At 34.1% G+C, this 19,792-nt stretch overlaps 5 non-coding genes across 5 annotated transcripts; all 5 read left to right on the top strand.

Moving 5' to 3' along the window:
• Nucleotides 1–9,654: 9,654 nt before the first annotated feature.
• Nucleotides 9,655–9,736, top strand: TRNAL-UAG (transfer RNA leucine (anticodon UAG)). Its single transcript has one exon. It is a non-coding gene; the product is annotated as a tRNA-Leu (tRNA).
• A 2,990-nt stretch (nt 9,737–12,726) lies between these two features.
• Nucleotides 12,727–12,808, top strand: TRNAL-UAG (transfer RNA leucine (anticodon UAG)). Its single transcript has one exon. It is a non-coding gene; the product is annotated as a tRNA-Leu (tRNA).
• Nucleotides 12,809–14,732: 1,924 nt separating this feature from the next.
• On the top strand, nt 14,733–14,814 carry TRNAL-UAG (transfer RNA leucine (anticodon UAG)). The gene has a single exon. It is a non-coding gene; the product is annotated as a tRNA-Leu (tRNA).
• Nucleotides 14,815–16,268: 1,454 nt separating this feature from the next.
• Nucleotides 16,269–16,350, top strand: TRNAL-UAG (transfer RNA leucine (anticodon UAG)). Its single transcript has one exon. It is a non-coding gene; the product is annotated as a tRNA-Leu (tRNA).
• A 1,454-nt stretch (nt 16,351–17,804) lies between these two features.
• Nucleotides 17,805–17,886, top strand: TRNAL-UAG (transfer RNA leucine (anticodon UAG)). The gene has a single exon. It is a non-coding gene; the product is annotated as a tRNA-Leu (tRNA).
• Nucleotides 17,887–19,792: the final 1,906 nt, after the last annotated feature.

Raw genomic sequence — 19,792 nt, 5'->3', positions numbered from 1 at the left:
GCGTGGGTCCAAATCCCACTGCTGCCAGTATTATGAGGTTTTGAGAACCCTTTGATCTAATTCTGAGTATTTTGTATTTCCATGAGTGTGTGCATTTTTTGTTTTGGAAAAGACAGTTGAAAGAATCATTGATTGTTCCTATTGTTTAGAGACTTACCTAAATTTTAACAGACTTGTGGGTTCAAATGCCACTAGTATGAGTTCTTTTAAACCTTTTTATCTCATTCTTATAATTATGCTAACATGCAAAATTAGCATATGCTTTAAACCCACTGCTGCCAGTATTATGAGATCTTAAAATGTTTTTGTACTTATTCTTATGATTTTGCTAGCATGCAAATTAGCATATGATTTAATCTTCTTTTGTATTTGCATGATTTTGCAGTTTTCAGTTAAGATAAAGACTGTTGAAAGAATCCTTGCATTTTTCTAATGTTTAGAGACATGCCCATTCAAATCCCACTGCTGCCATTATTATGAGGTTTTGAGAACCCTTTGATCTAATTCTTATGATTTTGTACTTTCATGAGTGTGTTAATTTCTGTTTAGGAAAAGACAGTTGAAAGAATCATTGATTTTTCCTATTGTTAAGATACTTACCCATATTCCAACAGACTTGTGAGTTCAAATCCCACTGCTGCCACTAGTATGAGTTCTTTTAAACCTTTTTATCTAATTCTTATAATTATGCTAACATGCAAAATTAGCATATGCTTTAATCTCACTGCTGCCAGTATTATGAGATCTTGAAATGTTTTTGTACTTATTCTTATGATTTTGCTAGCATGCAAATTAGCATGTGATATAGTCTTCTTTTGTATTTGTATGATTTAGCAGTTTTCAGTTAAGATAAAGACCGTTGATAGAATCTTTGTTTTTGCCTAATGTTTAGAGACATGCCCATTTTCCAAAATGTACTAATTTTAAATGTTGTCAAATGTACTTCACTTTCTCTAAGGAAGCTTAATTAATCATGCTGTTTAAGGTAGCATGACCGAGTAGTCTAAGGCGCTGGATTTAGGCTCCAGTCTCTTTGGAGGCGTGGGTTCAAATCCCACTGCTGCCAACATCTTGAGGTTTTGAAAACCTTTTCAGCTTATATTTATGATTTTGCTAATAGAAAAATTAGCATATTTTTGTATGAGTGCGTGCTTTGCTTTTTTGGAAAAGACAAAAGATAGAATCATTGCTTTTTCCTTTTTGTTTAGAGACCTATCCATTTTCCACAATGCACAAGTTTAAAATGTAGTCAGATACACTAAACTTACTCTAAGGAAGCTCTTTTAATGACGCATTAGGTAGCATGGCCGAGCGGTCTAAGGCGCTGGGTTAAGGCTCCAGTCTCTTCAGAGGCGTGGGTTCAAATCCCACTGCTGCCAGTATTATGAGGTTTTGAGAACCCTTTGATCTAATTCTGAGTATTTTGTATTTCCATGAGTGTGTGCATTTCTGTTTTGGAAAAGACAGTTGAAAGAATCATTGATTGTTCCTATTGTTTAGAGACTTACCTAAATTTTAACAGACTTGTGGGTTCAAATGCCACTAGTATGAGTTCTTTTAAACCTTTTTATCTCATTCTTATAATTATGCTAACATGCAAAATTAGCATATGCTTTAAACCCACTGCTGCCAGTATTATGAGATCTTAAAATGTTTTTGTACTTATTCTTATGATTTTGCTAGCATGCATATTAGCATGTGATTTAATCTTCTTTTGTATTTGCATGATTTTGCAGTTTTCAGTTAAGATAAAGACTGTTGAAAGAATCCTTGCATTTTTCTAATGTTTAGAGACATGCCCATTCAAATCCCACTGCTGCCATTATTATGAGGTTTTGAGAACCCTTTGATCTAATTCTAATGATTTTGTACTTTCATGAGTGTGTTAATTTCTGTTTAGGAAAAGACAGTTGAAAGATTCATTGATTTTTCCTATTGTTAAGAGACTTACCCATATTCCAACAGACTTGTGAGTTCAAATCCCACTGCTGCCACTAGTATGAGTTCATTTAAACCTTTTTATCTAATTCTTATAATTATGCTAACATGCAAAATTAGCATATGCTTTAATCTCACTGCTGCCAGTATTATGAGATCTTGAAATGTTTTTGTACTTATTCTTATGATTTTGCTAGCATGCAAATTAGCATGTGATATAGTCTTCTTTTGTATTTGTATGATTTAGCAGTTTTCAGTTAAGATAAAGACCGTTGATAGAATCTTTGTTTTTGCCTAATGTTTAGAGACATGCCCATTTTCCAAAATGTACTAATTTTAAATGTTGTCAAATGTACTTCACTTTCTCTAAGGAAGCTTAATTAATCATGCTGTTTAAGGTAGCATGACCGAGTAGTCTAAGGCGCTGGATTTAGGCTCCAGTCTCTTTGGAGGCGTGGGTTCAAATCCCACTGCTGCCAACATATTGAGGTTTTGAATACCTTTTCAGCTTATATTTATGATTTTGCTAACAGAAAAATTAGCATATTTTTGTATGAGTGCGTGCTTTGCTTTTTTGGAAAAGACAAAAGATAGAATCATTGCTTTTTCCTTTTTGTTTAGAGACCTATCCATTTTCCACAATGCACAAGTTTAAAATGTAGTCAGATACACTAAACTTACTCTAAGGAAGCTCTTTTAATGATGCATTAGGTAGCATGGCCGAGCGGTCTAAGGCGCTGGATTAAGGCTCCAGTCTCTTCGGAGGCGTGGGTCCAAATCCCACTGCTGCCAGTATTATGAGGTTTTGAGAACCCTTTGATCTAATTCTGAGTATTTTGTATTTCCATGAGTGTGTGCATTTTTTGTTTTGGAAAAGACAGTTGAAAGAATCATTGATTGTTCCTATTGTTTAGAGACTTACCTAAATTTTAACAGACTTGTGGGTTCAAATGCCACTAGTATGAGTTCTTTTAAACCTTTTTATCTCATTCTTATAATTATGCTAACATGCAAAATTAGCATATGCTTTAAACCCACTGCTGCCAGTATTATGAGATCTTAAAATGTTTTTGTACTTATTCTTATGATTTTGCTAGCATGCAAATTAGCATATGATTTAATCTTCTTTTGTATTTGCATGATTTTGCAGTTTTCAGTTAAGATAAAGACTGTTGAAAGAATCCTTGCATTTTTCTAATGTTTAGAGACATGCCCATTCAAATCCCACTGCTGCCATTATTATGAGGTTTTGAGAACCCTTTGATCTAATTCTTATGATTTTGTACTTTCATGAGTGTGTTAATTTCTGTTTAGGAAAAGACAGTTGAAAGAATCATTGATTTTTCCTATTGTTAAGATACTTACCCATATTCCAACAGACTTGTGAGTTCAAATCCCACTGCTGCCACTAGTATGAGTTCTTTTAAACCTTTTTATCTAATTCTTATAATTATGCTAACATGCAAAATTAGCATATGCTTTAATCTCACTGCTGCCAGTATTATGAGATCTTGAAATGTTTTTGTACTTATTCTTATGATTTTGCTAGCATGCAAATTAGCATGTGATATAGTCTTCTTTTGTATTTGTATGATTTAGCAGTTTTCAGTTAAGATAAAGACCGTTGATAGAATCTTTGTTTTTGCCTAATGTTTAGAGACATGCCCATTTTCCAAAATGTACTAATTTTAAATGTTGTCAAATGTACTTCACTTTCTCTAAGGAAGCTTAATTAATCATGCTGTTTAAGGTAGCATGACCGAGTAGTCTAAGGCGCTGGATTTAGGCTCCAGTCTCTTTGGAGGCGTGGGTTCAAATCCCACTGCTGCCAACATCTTGAGGTTTTGAAAACCTTTTCAGCTTATATTTATGATTTTGCTAATAGAAAAATTAGCATATTTTTGTATGAGTGCGTGCTTTGCTTTTTTGGAAAAGACAAAAGATAGAATCATTGCTTTTTCCTTTTTGTTTAGAGACCTATCCATTTTCCACAATGCACAAGTTTAAAATGTAGTCAGATACACTAAACTTACTCTAAGGAAGCTCTTTTAATGATGCATTAGGTAGCATGGCCGAGCGGTCTAAGGCGCTGGGTTAAGGCTCCAGTCTCTTCAGAGGCGTGGGTTCAAATCCCACTGCTGCCAGTATTATGAGGTTTTGAGAACCCTTTGATCTAATTCTGAGTATTTTGTATTTCCATGAGTGTGTGCATTTCTGTTTTGGAAAAGACAGTTGAAAGAATCATTGATTGTTCCTATTGTTTAGAGACTTACCTAAATTTTAACAGACTTGTGGGTTCAAATGCCACTAGTATGAGTTCTTTTAAACCTTTTTATCTCATTCTTATAATTATGCTAACATGCAAAATTAGCATATGCTTTAAACCCACTGCTGCCAGTATTATGAGATCTTAAAATGTTTTTGTACTTATTCTTATGATTTTGCTAGCATGCATATTAGCATGTGATTTAATCTTCTTTTGTATTTGCATGATTTTGCAGTTTTCAGTTAAGATAAAGACTGTTGAAAGAATCCTTGCATTTTTCTAATGTTTAGAGACATGCCCATTCAAATCCCACTGCTGCCATTATTATGAGGTTTTGAGAACCCTTTGATCTAATTCTAATGATTTTGTACTTTCATGAGTGTGTTAATTTCTGTTTAGGAAAAGACAGTTGAAAGATTCATTGATTTTTCCTATTGTTAAGAGACTTACCCATATTCCAACAGACTTGTGAGTTCAAATCCCACTGCTGCCACTAGTATGAGTTCATTTAAACCTTTTTATCTAATTCTTATAATTATGCTAACATGCAAAATTAGCATATGCTTTAATCTCACTGCTGCCAGTATTATGAGATCTTGAAATGTTTTTGTACTTATTCTTATGATTTTGCTAGCATGCAAATTAGCATGTGATATAGTCTTCTTTTGTATTTGTATGATTTAGCAGTTTTCAGTTAAGATAAAGACCGTTGATAGAATCTTTGTTTTTGCCTAATGTTTAGAGACATGCCCATTTTCCAAAATGTACTAATTTTAAATGTTGTCAAATGTACTTCACTTTCTCTAAGGAAGCTTAATTAATCATGCTGTTTAAGGTAGCATGACCGAGTAGTCTAAGGCGCTGGATTTAGGCTCCAGTCTCTTTGGAGGCGTGGGTTCAAATCCCACTGCTGCCAACATATTGAGGTTTTGAATACCTTTTCAGCTTATATTTATGATTTTGCTAACAGAAAAATTAGCATATTTTTGTATGAGTGCGTGCTTTGCTTTTTTGGAAAAGACAAAAGATAGAATCATTGCTTTTTCCTTTTTGTTTAGAGACCTATCCATTTTCCACAATGCACAAGTTTAAAATGTAGTCAGATACACTAAACTTACTCTAAGGAAGCTCTTTTAATGATGCATTAGGTAGCATGGCCGAGCGGTCTAAGGCGCTGGATTAAGGCTCCAGTCTCTTCGGAGGCGTGGGTCCAAATCCCACTGCTGCCATTATTATGAGGTTTTGAGAACCCTTTGATCTAATTCTGAGTATTTTGTATTTCCATGAGTGTGTGCATTTCTGTTTTGGAAAAGACAGTTGAAAGAATCATTGATTGTTCCTATTGTTTAGAGACTTACCTAAATTTTAACAGACTTGTGGGTTCAAATGCCACTAGTATGAGTTCTTTTAAACCTTTTTATCTCATTCTTATAATTATGCTAACATGCAAAATTAGCATATGCTTTAAACCCACTGCTGCCAGTATTATGAGATCTTAAAATGTTTTTGTACTTATTCTTATGATTTTGCTAGCATGCATATTAGCATGTGATTTAATCTTCTTTTGTATTTGCATGATTTTGCAGTTTTCAGTTAAGATAAAGACTGTTGAAAGAATCCTTGCATTTTTCTAATGTTTAGAGACATGCCCATTCAAATCCCACTGCTGCCATTATTATGAGGTTTTGAGAACCCTTTGATCTAATTCTTATGATTTTGTACTTTCATGAGTGTGTTAATTTCTGTTTAGGAAAAGACAGTTGAAAGATTCATTGATTTTTCCTATTGTTAAGAGACTTACCCATATTCCAACAGACTTGTGAGTTCAAATCCCACTGCTGCCACTAGTATGAGTTCATTTAAACCTTTTTATCTAATTCTTATAATTATGCTAACATGCAAAATTAGCATATGCTTTAATCTCACTGCTGCCAGTATTATGAGATCTTGAAATGTTTTTGTACTTATTCTTATGATTTTGCTAGCATGCAAATTAGCATGTGATATAGTCTTCTTTTGTATTTGTATGATTTAGCAGTTTTCAGTTAAGATAAAGACCGTTGATAGAATCTTTGTTTTTGCCTAATGTTTAGAGACATGCCCATTTTCCAAAATGTACTAATTTTAAATGTTGTCAAATGTACTTCACTTTCTCTAAGGAAGCTTAATTAATCATGCTGTTTAAGGTAGCATGACCGAGTAGTCTAAGGCGCTGGATTTAGGCTCCAGTCTCTTTGGAGGCGTGGGTTCAAATCCCACTGCTGCCAACATATTGAGGTTTTGAATACCTTTTCAGCTTATATTTATGATTTTGCTAACAGAAAAATTAGCATATTTTTGTATGAGTGCGTGCTTTGCTTTTTTGGAAAAGACAAAAGATAGAATCATTGCTTTTTCCTTTTTGTTTAGAGACCTATCCATTTTCCACAATGCACAAGTTTAAAATGTAGTCAGATACACTAAACTTACTCTAAGGAAGCTCTTTTAATGATGCATTAGGTAGCATGGCCGAGCGGTCTAAGACACTGGGTTAAGGCTCCAGTCTCTTCGGAGGCGTGAATTCAAATCCCACTGCTGCCAGTATTATGAGGTTTTGAGAACCCTTTGATCTAATTCTGAGTATTTTGTATTTCCATGAGTGTGTGCATTTCTGTTTTGGAAAAGACAGTTGAAAGAATCATTGATTGTTCCTACTGTTTAGAGACTTACCTAAATTTTAACAGACTTGTGGGTTCAAATGCCACTAGTATGAGTTCTTTTAAACCTTTTTATCTTATTCTTATAATTATGCTAACATGCAAAATTAGCATATGCTTTAAACCCACTGCTGCCAGTATTATGAGATCTTGAAATGTTTTTGTACTTATTCTTATGATTTTGCTAACATGCAAATTAGCATGTGATTTAATCTTCTTTTGTATTTGCATGATTTTGCAGTTTTCAGTTCAGATAAAGACTGTTGATAGAATCCTTGCTTTTTTCTAATGTTTAGAGACATGCCCATTCAAATCCCACTGCTGCCATTATTATGAGGTTTTGAGAACCCTTTGATCTAATTCTTATGATTTTGTATTTTCATGAGTGTGTTAGTTTCTGTTTAGGAAAAGACAGTTGAAAGAATCATTGATTTTTCCTATTGTTAAAGGGAACCTGTCACCCCGTTTTTTCGGTATGAGATAAAAATACTGTTAAATAGGGCCTGAGCTGAGCATTACAATAGTGTAGTTTGTGGACCCCGATTCCCCACCTATGCTGCCGAAATACGTTACCGAAGTAGTCGTTTTCGCCTGTCAATCAGGCTGGTCAGGTCAAAAGGGTGTGGTGTCCTCCCCCAGATCTTGCGTAGTTTTCCGTTGGTGGCGTAGTGGTGTGCGCATGTCCAAGGTCCAGATTCCTCTGCCAGGGGATTTCAAAGAGCGCGGTGTCCGTTATTGCATTGGTGATCGGTGGGCGCGGCCATCTTCCTTTGGCCGCGCGTGCGCAGAAGCGGCGCTGTTCTGGCCGCGACGCTCTGCTGGCCGCGGCTTCAGGAAAATGGCCGCGGGATGCCGCGCGTGCGCAGATGGATATCGCGGCGGCCATTTTCCTGAAGCCGCGGCCAGCAGAGCGTCGCGGCCAGCACAGCGCCGCTTCTGCGCACGCGCGGCCAAAGGAAGATGGCCGCGCCCACCGATCACCAATGCAATAACGGACACCGCGCTCTTTGAAATCCCCTGGCAGAGGAATCTGGACCTTGGACATGCGCACACCACTACGCCACCAACGGAAAACTACGCAAGATCTGGGGGAGGACACCACACCCTTTTGACCTGACCAGCCTGATTGACAGGCGAAAACGACTACTTCGGTAACGTATTTCGGCAGCATAGGTGGGGAATCGGGGTCCACAAACTACACTATTGTAATGCTCAGCTCAGGCCCTATTTAACAGTATTTTTATCTCATACCGAAAAAACGGGGTGACAGGTTCCCTTTAAGAGACTTACCCATATTCCAACAGACTTGTGAGTTCAAATCCCACTGCTGCCACTAGTATGAGTTCTTTTAAACCTTTTTATCTCATTCTTATAATTATGCTAACATGCAAAATTAGCATATGCTTTAAACCCACTGCTGCCAGTATTATGAGATCTTGAAATGTTTTTGTACTTATTCTTATGATTTTGCTAACATGCAAATTAGCATGTGATTTAATCTTCCTTTGTATTTGCATGATTTTGCAGTTTTCAGTTCAGATAAAGACTGTTGATAGAATCCTTGCTTTTTTCTAATGTTTAGAGACATGCCCATTCAAATCCCACTGCTGCCATTATTATGAGGTTTTGAGAACCCTTTGATCTAATTCTGAGTATTTTGTATTTCCATGAGTGTGTGCATTTCTGTTTTGGAAAAGACAGTTGAAAGAATCATTGATTGTTCCTATTGTTTAGAGACTTACCTAAATTTTAACAGACTTGTGGGTTCAAATGCCACTAGTATGAGTTCTTTTAAACCTTTTTATCTTATTCTTATAATTATGCTAACATGCAAAATTAGCATATGCTTTAAACCCACTGCTACCAGTATTATAAGATCTTGAAATGTTTTTGTACTTATTCTTTTGATTTTGCTAGCATGCAAATTAGCATGTGATATAATCTTCTTTTGTATTTGTATGATTTAGCAGTTTCAGTTAAGATAAAGACCGTTGATAGAATCTTTGTTTTTGCCTAATGTTTAGAGACATGCCCATTTTCCATATTTTGTATTTCCATGAGTGTGTGCATTTCTGTTTTGGAAAAGACAGTTTTAGACTTTAGTTTAGAGACTTACCTAAATTTTAACAGACTTGTGGGTTCAAATGCCACTAGTATGAGTTCTTTTAAACCTTTTTATCTTATTCTTATAATTATGCTAACATGCAAAATTAGCATATGCTTTAAACCCACTGCTGCCAGTATTATGAGATCTTGAAATGTTTTTGTACTTATTCTTATGATTTTGCTAGCATGCAAATTAGCATGTGATTTAATCTTCTTTTGTATTTGCATGATTTTGCATTTTTCAGTTCAGATAAAGACTGTTGAAAGAATCCTTGCTTTTTTCTAATGTTTAGAGACATGCCCATTCAAATCCCACTGCTGCCATTATTATGAGGTTTTGAGAACCCTTTGATCTAATTCTTATGATTTTGTATTTTCATGAGTGTGTTAATTTCTGTTTAGAAAGAGACAGTTGAAAGAATCATTGATTTTTCCTATTGTTAAGAGACATGCAAATTAGCATGTGATATAATCTTCTTTTGTATTTGTATGATTTAGCAGTTTTCAGTTAAGATAAAGACCGTTGATAGAATCTTTGTTTTTGCCTAATGTTTAGAGACATGCCCATTTTCCAAAATGTACTAATTTTAAATGTTGTCAAATGTACTTCACTTTCTCTAAGGAAGCTTAATTAATCATGCTGTTTAAGGTAGCATGGCCGAGTGGTCTAAGGCGCTGGATTTAGGCTCCAGTCTCTTTGGAGGCGTGGGTTCAAATCCCACTGCTGCCAACATATTGAGGTTTTGAAAACCTTTTCAGCTTATATTTATGATTTTGCTAACAGAAAAATTAGCATATTTTTGTATGAGTGCGTGCTTTGCTTTTTTGGAAAAGACAAAAGATAGAATCATTGCTTTTTCCTTTTTGTTTAGAGACCTATCCATTTTCCACAATGCACAAGTTTAAAATGTAGTCAGATACACTAAACTTACTCTAAGGAAGCTCTTTTAATGATGCATTAGGTAGCATGGCCGAGCGGTCTAAGGCGCTTGATTAAGGCTCCAGTCTCTTCGGAGGCGTGGGTTCAAATCCCACTGCTGCCAGTATTATGAGGTTTTGAGAACCCTTTGATCTAATTCTGAGTATTTTGTATTTCCATGAGTGTGTGCATTTCTGTTTTGGAAAAGACAGTTGAAAGAATCATTGATTGTTCCTATTGTTTAGAGACTTACCTAAATTTTAACAGACTTGTGGGTTCAAATGCCACTAGTATGAGTTCTTTTAAACCTTTTTATCTTATTCTTATAATTATGCTAACATGCAAAATTAGCATATGCTTTAAACCCACTGCTGCCAGTATTATAAGATCTTGAAATGTTTTTGTACTTATTCTTATGATTTTGCTAGCATGCAAATTAGCATGTGATATAATCTTCTTTTGTATTTGTATGATTTAGCAGTTTCAGTTAAGATAAAGACCGTTGATAGAATCTTTGTTTTTGCCTAATGTTTAGAGACATGCCCATTTTCCATATTTTGTATTTCCATGAGTGTGTGCATTTCTGTTTTGGAAAAGACAGTTTTAGACTTTAGTTTAGAGACTTACCTAAATTTTAACAGACTTGTGGGTTCAAATGCCACTAGTATGAGTTCTTTTAAACCTTTTTATCTTATTCTTATAATTATGCTAACATGCAAAATTAGCATATGCTTTAAACCCACTGCTGCCAGTATTATGAGATCTTGAAATGTTTTTGTACTTATTCTTATGATTATGCTAGCTTGCAAATTAGCATGTGATTTAATCTTCTTTTGTATTTGCATGATTTTGCATTTTTCAGTTCAGATAAAGACTGTTGAAAGAATCCTTGCTTTTTTCTAATGTTTAGAGACATGCCCATTCAAATCCCACTGCTGCCATTATTATGAGGTTTTGAGAACCCTTTGATCTAATTCTTATGATTTTGTATTTTCATGAGTGTGTTAATTTCTGTTTAGAAAGAGACAGTTGAAAGAATCATTGATTTTTCCTATTGTTAAGAGACATGCAAATTAGCATGTGATATAATCTTCTTTTGTATTTGTATGATTTAGCAGTTTTCAGTTAAGATAAAGACCGTTGATAGAATCTTTGTTTTTGCCTAATGTTTAGAGACATGCCCATTTTCCAAAATGTACTAATTTTAAATGTTGTCAAATGTACTTCACTTTCTCTAAGGAAGCTTAATTAATCATGCTGTTTAAGGTATCATGGCCGAGTGGTCTAAGGCGCTGGATTTAGGCTCCAGTCTCTTTGGAGGCGTGGGTTCAAATCCCACTGCTGCCAACATATTGAGGTTTTGAAAACCTTTTCAGCTTATATTTATGATTTTGCTAACAGAAAAATTAGCATATTTTTGTATGAGTGCGTGCTTTGCTTTTTTGGAAAAGACAAAAGATAGAATCATTGCTTTTTCCTTTTTGTTTAGAGACCTATCCATTTTCCACAATGCACAAGTTTAAAATGTAGTCAGATACACTAAACTTACTCTAAGGAAGCTCTTTTAATGATGCATTAGGTAGCATGGCCGAGCGGTCTAAGGCGCTTGATTAAGGCTCCAGTCTCTTTGGAGGCGTGGGTTCAAATCCCACTGCTGCCAGTATTATGAGGTTTTGAGAACCCTTTGATCTAATTCTGAGTATTTTGTATTTCCATGAGTGTGTGCATTTCTGTTTTGGAAAAGACAGTTGAAAGAATCATTGATTGTTCCTATTGTTTAGAGACTTACCTAAATTTTAACAGACTTGTGGGTTCAAATGCCACTAGTATGAGTTCTTTTAAACCTTTTTATCTTATTCTTATAATTATGCTAACATGCAAAATTAGCATATGCTTTAAACCCACTGCTGCCAGTATTATAAGATCTTGAAATGTTTTTGTACTTATTCTTATGATTTTGCTAGCATGCAAATTAGCATGTGATATAATCTTCTTTTGTATTTGTATGATTTAGCAGTTTCAGTTAAGATAAAGACCGTTGATAGAATCTTTGTTTTTGCCTAATGTTTAGAGACATGCCCATTTTCCATATTTTGTATTTCCATGAGTGTGTGCATTTCTGTTTTGGAAAAGACAGTTTTAGACTTTAGTTTAGAGACTTACCTAAATTTTAACAGACTTGTGGGTTCAAATGCCACTAGTATGAGTTCTTTTAAACCTTTTTATCTTATTCTTATAATTATGCTAACATGCAAAATTAGCATCTGCTTTAAACCCACTGCTGCCAGTATTATGAGATCTTGAAATGTTTTTGTACTTATTCTTATGATTATGCTAGCATGCAAATTAGCATGTGATTTAATCTTCTTTTGTATTTGCATGATTTTGCATTTTTCAGTTCAGATAAAGACTGTTGAAAGAATCCTTGCTTTTTTCTAATGTTTAGAGACATGCCCATTCAAATCCCACTGCTGCCATTATTATGAGGTTTTGAGAACCCTTTGATCTAATTCTTATGATTTTGTATTTTCATGAGTGTGTTAATTTCTGTTTAGAAAGAGACAGTTGAAAGAATCATTGATTTTTCCTATTGTTAAGAGACATGCAAATTAGCATGTGATATAATCTTCTTTTGTATTTGTATGATTTAGCAGTTTTCAGTTAAGATAAAGACCGTTGATAGAATCTTTGTTTTTGCCTAATGTTTAGAGACATGCCCATTTTCCAAAATGTACTAATTTTAAATGTTGTCAAATGTACTTCACTTTCTCTAAGGAAGCTTAATTAATCATGCTGTTTAAGGTAGCATGGCCGAGTGGTCTAAGGCGCTGGATTTAGGCTCCAGTCTCTTTGGAGGCGTGGGTTCAAATCCCACTGCTGCCAACATATTGAGGTTTTGAAAACCTTTTCAGCTTATATTTATGATTTTGCTAACAGAAAAATTAGCATATTTTTGTATGAGTGCGTGCTTTGCTTTTTTGGAAAAGACAAAAGATAGAATCATTGCTTTTTCCTTTTTGTTTAGAGACCTATCCATTTTCCACAATGCACAAGTTTAAAATGTAGTCAGATACACTAAACTTACTCTAAGGAAGCTCTTTTAATGATGCTTTAGGTAGCATGGCCGAGCGGTCTAAGTCGCTGGATTAAGGCTCCAGTCTCTTCGGAGGCGTGGGTTCAAATCCCACTGCTGCCAGTATTATGAGGTTTTGAGAACCCTTTTATCTAATTCTGAGTATTTTGTATTTCCATGAGTGTGTGCATTTCTGTTTTGGAAAAGACAGTTGAAAGAATCATTGATTGTTCCTATTGTTTAGAGACTTACCTAAATTTTAACAGACTTGTGAGTTCAAATCCCACTGCTGCCACTAGTATGAGTTCTTTTAAACCTTTTTATCTTATTCTTATAATTATGCTAACATGCAAAATTAGCATATGCTTTAAACCCACTGCTGCCAGTATTATGAGAAATGTTTTTTCATGAAATGTTTTTGTACTTATTCTTATGATTTTGCTAACATGCAAATTAGCATGTGATTTAATCTTCTTTTGTATTTGCATGATTTTGTAGTTTTCAGTTCAGATAAAGACTGTTGATAGAATCCTTGCTTTTTTCTAATGTTTAGAGACATGCCCATTCAAATCCCACTGCTGCCATTATTATGAGGTTTTGAGAACCCTTTGATCTAATTCTTATGATTTTGTATTTTCATGAGTGTGTTAATTTCTGTTTAGGAAAAGACAGTTGAAAGAATCATTGATTTTTCCTATTGTTAAGAGACTTACCCATATTCCAACAGACTTGTGAGTTCAAATCCCACTGCTGCCACTAGTATGAGTTCTTTTAAACCTTTTTATCTCATTCTTATAATTATGCTAACATGCAAAATTAGCATATGCTTTAATCTCACTGCTACCAGTATTATAAGATCTTGAAATGTTTTTGTACTTATTCTTATGATTTTGCTAGCATGCAAATTAGCATGTGATATAATCTTCTTTTGTATTTGTATGATTTAGCAGTTTCAGTTAAGATAAAGACCGTTGATAGAATCTTTGTTTTTGCCTAATGTTTAGAGACATGCCCATTTTCCATATTTTGTATTTCCATGAGTGTGTGCATTTCTGTTTTGGAAAAGACAGTTTTAGACTTTAGTTTAGAGACTTACCTAAATTTTAACAGACTTGTGGGTTCAAATGCCACTAGTATGAGTTCTTTTAAACCTTTTTATCTTATACTTATAATTATGCTAACATGCAAAATTAGCATATGCTTTAAACCCACTGCTGCCAGTATTATGAGATCTTGAAATGTTTTTGTACTTATTCTTATGATTTTGCTAGCATGCAAATTAGCATGTGATTTAATCTTCTTTTGTATTTGCATGATTTTGCATTTTTCAGTTCAGATAAAGACTGTTGAAAGAATCCTTGCTTTTTTCTAATGTTTAGAGACATGCCCATTCAAATCCCACTGCTGCCATTATTATGAGGTTTTGAGAACCCTTTGATCTAATTCTTATGATTTTGTATTTTCATGAGTGTGTTAATTTCTGTTTAGAAAGAGACAGTTGAAAGAATCATTGATTTTTCCTATTGTTAAGAGACATGCAAATTAGCATGTGATATAATCTTCTTTTGTATTTGTATGATTTAGCAGTTTTCAGTTAAGATAAAGACCGTTGATAGAATCTTTGTTTTTGCCTAATGTTTAGAGACATGCCCATTTTCCAAAATGTACTAATTTTAAATGTTGTCAAATGTACTTCACTTTCTCTAAGGAAGCTTAATTAATCATGCTGTTTAAGGTAGCATGGCCGAGTGGTCTAAGGCGCTGGATTTAGGCTCCAGTCTCTTTGGAGGCGTGGGTTCAAATCCCACTGCTGCCAACATATTGAGGTTTTGAAAACCTTTTCAGCTTATATTTATGATTTTGCTAACAGAAAAATTAGCATATTTTTGTATGAGTGCGTGCTTTGCTTTTTTGGAAAAGACAAAAGATAGAATCATTGCTTTTTCCTTTTTGTTTAGAGACCTATCCATTTTCCACAATGCACAAGTTTAAAATGTAGTCAGATACACTAAACTTACTCTAAGGAAGCTCTTTTAATGATGCATTAGGTAGCATGGCCGAGCGGTCTAAGGCGCTTGATTAAGGCTCCAGTCTCTTCGGAGGCGTGGGTTCAAATCCCACTGCTGCCAGTATTATGAGGTTTTGAGAACCCTTTGATCTAATTCTGAGTATTTTGTATTTCCATGAGTGTGTGCATTTCTGTTTTGGAAAAGACAGTTGAAAGAATCATTGATTGTTCCTATTGTTTAGAGACTTACCTAAATTTTAACAGACTTGTGGGTTCAAATGCCACTAGTATGAGTTCTTTTAAACCTTTTTATCTTATTCTTATAATTATGCTAACATGCAAAATTAGCATATGCTTTAAACCCACTGCTGCCAGTATTATAAGATCTTGAAATGTTTTTGTACTTATTCTTATGATTTTGCTAGCATGCAAATTAGCATGTGATATAATCTTCTTTTGTATTTGTATGATTTAGCAGTTTCAGTTAAGATAAAGACCGTTGATAGAATCTTTGTTTTTGCCTAATGTTTAGAGACATGCCCATTTTCCATATTTTGTATTTCCATGAGTGTGTGCATTTCTGTTTTGGAAAAGACAGTTTTAGACTTTAGTTTAGAGACTTACCTAAATTTTAACAGACTTGTGGGTTCAAATGCCACTAGTATGAGTTCTTTTAAACCTTTTTATCTTATTCTTATAATTATGCTAACATGCAAACTTAGCATATGCTTTAAACCCACTGCTGCCAGTATTATGAGATCTTGAAATGTTTTTGTACTTATTCTTATGATTTTGCTAGCATGCAAATTAGCATGTGATTTAATCTTCTTTTGTATTTGCATGATTTTGCATTTTTCAGTTCAGATAAAGACTGTTGAAAGAATCCTTGCTTTTTTCTAATGTTTAGAGACTTGCCCATTCAAATCCCACTGCTGCCATTATTATGAGGTTTTGAGAACCCTTTGATCTAATTCTTATGATTTTGTATTTTCATGAGTGTGTTAATTTCTGTTTAGAAAGAGACAGTTGAAAGAATCATTGATTTTTCCTATTGTTAAGAGACATGCAAATTAGCATGTGATATAATCTTCTTTTGTATTTGTATGATTTAGCAGTTTTCAGTTAAGATAAAGACCGTTGATAGAATCTTTGTTTTTGCCTAATGTTTAGAGACATGCCCATTTTCCAAAATGTACTAATTTTAAATGTTGTCAAATGTACTTCACTTTCTCTAAGGAAGCTTAATTAATCATGCTGTTTAAGGTAGCATGGCCGAGTGGTCTAAGGCGCTGGATTTAGGCTCCAGTCTCTTTGGAGGCGTGGGTTCAAATCCCACTGCTGCCAACATATTGAGGTTTTGAAAACCTTTTCAGCTTATATTTATGATTTTGCTAACAGAAAAATTAGCATATTTTTGTATGAGTGCGTGCTTTGCTTTTTTGGAAAAGACAAAAGATAGAATCATTGCTTTTTCCTTTTTGTTTAGAGACCTATCCATTTTCCACAATGCACAAGTTTAAAATGTAGTCAGATACACTAAACTTACTCTAAGGAAGCTCTTTTAATGATGCATTAGGTAGCATGGCCGAGCGGTCTAAGGCGCTTGATTAAGGCTCCAGTCTCTTTGGAGGCGTGGGTTCAAATCCCACTGCTGCCAGTATTATGAGGTTTTGAGAACCCTTTGATCTAATTCTGAGTATTTTGTATTTCCATGAGTGTGTGCATTTCTGTTTTGGAAAAGACAGTTGAAAGAATCATTGATTGTTCCTATTGTTTAGAGACTTACCTAAATTTTAACAGACTTGTGGGTTCAAATGCCACTAGTATGAGTTCTTTTAAACCTTTTTATCTTATTCTTATAATTATGCTAACATGCAAAATTAGCATATGCTTTAAACCCACTGCTGCCAGTATTATAAGATCTTGAAATGTTTTTGTACTTATTCTTATGATTTTGCTAGCATGCAAATTAGCATGTGATATAATCTTCTTTTGTATTTGTATGATTTAGCAGTTTCAGTTAAGATAAAGACCGTTGATAGAATCTTTGTTTTTGCCTAATGTTTAGAGACATGCCCATTTTCCATATTTTGTATTTCCATGAGTGTGTGCATTTCTGTTTTGGAAAAGACAGTTTTAGACTTTAGTTTAGAGACTTACCTAAATTTTAACAGACTTGTGGGTTCAAATGCCACTAGTATGAGTTCTTTTAAACCTTTTTATCTTATTCTTATAATTATGCTAACATGCAAAATTAGCATCTGCTTTAAACCCACTGCTGCCAGTATTATGAGATCTTGAAATGTTTTTGTACTTATTCTTATGATTATGCTAGCATGCAAATTAGCATGTGATTTAATCTTCTTTTGTATTTGCATGATTTTGCATTTTTCAGTTCAGATAAAGACTGTTGAAAGAATCCTTGCTTTTTTCTAATGTTTAGAGACATGCCCATTCAAATCCCACTGCTGCCATTATTATGAGGTTTTGAGAACCCTTTGATCTAATTCTTATGATTTTGTATTTTCATGAGTGTGTTAATTTCTGTTTAGAAAGAGACAGTTGAAAGAATCATTGATTTTTCCTATTGTTAAGAGACATGCAAATTAGCATGTGATATAATCTTCTTTTGTATTTGTATGATTTAGCAGTTTTCAGTTAAGATAAAGACCGTTGATAGAATCTTTGTTTTTGCCTAATGTTTAGAGACATGCCCATTTTCCAAAATGTACTAATTTTAAATGTTGTCAAATGTACTTCACTTTCTCTAAGGAAGCTTAATTAATCATGCTGTTTAAGGTAGCATGGCCGAGTGGTCTAAGGCGCTGGATTTAGGCTCCAGTCTCTTTGGAGGCGTGGGTTCAAATCCCACTGCTGCCAACATATTGAGGTTTTGAAAACCTTTTCAGCTTATATTTATGATTTTGCTAACAGAAAAATTAGCATATTTTTGTATGAGTGCGTGCTTTGCTTTTTTGGAAAAGACAAAAGATAGAATCATTGCTTTTTCCTTTTTGTTTAGAGACCTATCCATTTTCCACAATGCACAAGTTTAAAATGTAGTCAGATACACTAAACTTACTCTAAGGAAGCTCTTTTAATGATGCTTTAGGTAGCATGGCCGAGCGGTCTAAGTCGCTGGATTAAGGCTCCAGTCTCTTCGGAGGCGTGGGTTCAAATCCCACTGCTGCCAGTATTATGAGGTTTTGAGAACCCTTTTATCTAATTCTGAGTATTTTGTATTTCCATGAGTGTGTGCATTTCTGTTTTGGAAAAGACAGTTGAAAGAATCATTGATTGTTCCTATTGTTTAGAGACTTACCTAAATTTTAACAGACTTGTGAGTTCAAATCCCACTGCTGCCACTAGTATGAGTTCTTTTAAACCTTTTTATCTTATTCTTATAATTATGCTAACATGCAAAATTAGCATATGCTTTAAACCCACTGCTGCCAGTATTATGAGAAATGTTTTTTCATGAAATGTTTTTGTACTTATTCTTATGATTTTGCTAACATGCAAATTAGCATGTGATTTAATCTTCTTTTGTATTTGCATGATTTTGTAGTTTTCAGTTCAGATAAAGACTGTTGATAGAATCCTTGCTTTTTTCTAATGTTTAGAGACATGCCCATTCAAATCCCACTGCTGCCATTATTATGAGGTTTTGAGAACCCTTTGATCTAATTCTTATGATTTTGTATTTTCATGAGTGTGTTAATTTCTGTTTAGGAAAAGACAGTTGAAAGAATCATTGATTTTTCCTATTGTTAAGAGACTTACCCATATTCCAACAGACTTGTGAGTTCAAATCCCACTGCTGCCACTAGTATGAGTTCTTTTAAACCTTTTTATCTCATTCTTATAATTATGCTAACATGCAAAATTAGCATATGCTTTAATCTCACTGCTACCAGTATTATAAGATCTTGAAATGTTTTTGTACTTATTCTTATGATTTTGCTAGCATGCAAATTAGCATGTGATATAATCTTCTTTTGTATTTGTATGATTTAGCAGTTTCAGTTAAGATAAAGACCGTTGATAGAATCTTTGTTTTTGCCTAATGTTTAGAGACATGCCCATTTTCCATATTTTGTATTTCCATGAGTGTGTGCATTTCTGTTTTGGAAAAGACAGTTTTAGACTTTAGTTTAGAGACTTACCTAAATTTTAACAGACTTGTGGGTTCAAATGCCACTAGTATGAGTTCTTTTAAACCTTTTTATCTTATACTTATAATTATGCTAACATGCAAAATTAGCATATGCTTTAAACCCACTGCTGCCAGTATTATGAGATCTTGAAATGTTTTTGTACTTATTCTTATGATTTTGCTAGCATGCAAATTAGCATGTGATTTAATCTTCTTTTGTATTTGCATGATTTTGCATTTTTCAGTTCAGATAAAGACTGTTGAAAGAATCCTTGCTTTTTTCTAATGTTTAGAGACATGCCCATTCAAATCCCACTGCTGCCATTATTATGAGGTTTTGAGAACCCTTTGATCTAATTCTTATGATTTTGTATTTTCATGAGTGTGTTAATTTCTGTTTAGAAAGAGACAGTTGAAAGAATCATTGATTTTTCCTATTGTTAAGAGACATGCAAATTAGCATGTGATATAATCTTCTTTTGTATTTGTATGATTTAGCAGTTTTCAGTTAAGATAAAGACCGTTGATAGAATCTTTGTTTTTGCCTAATGTTTAGAGACATGCCCATTTTCCAAAATGTACTAATTTTAAATGTTGTCAAATGTACTTCACTTTCTCTAAGGAAGCTTA

The sequence above is a fragment of the Ranitomeya variabilis genome, chromosome 5, assembly GCF_051348905.1.
Source record: "Ranitomeya variabilis isolate aRanVar5 chromosome 5, aRanVar5.hap1, whole genome shotgun sequence".
Classification (NCBI taxonomy): Eukaryota; Metazoa; Chordata; class Amphibia; order Anura; family Dendrobatidae; genus Ranitomeya; species Ranitomeya variabilis.
Note: the sequence above shows the minus strand (reverse complement) of the source record. Positions and strands in the feature narration are given on the sequence as shown.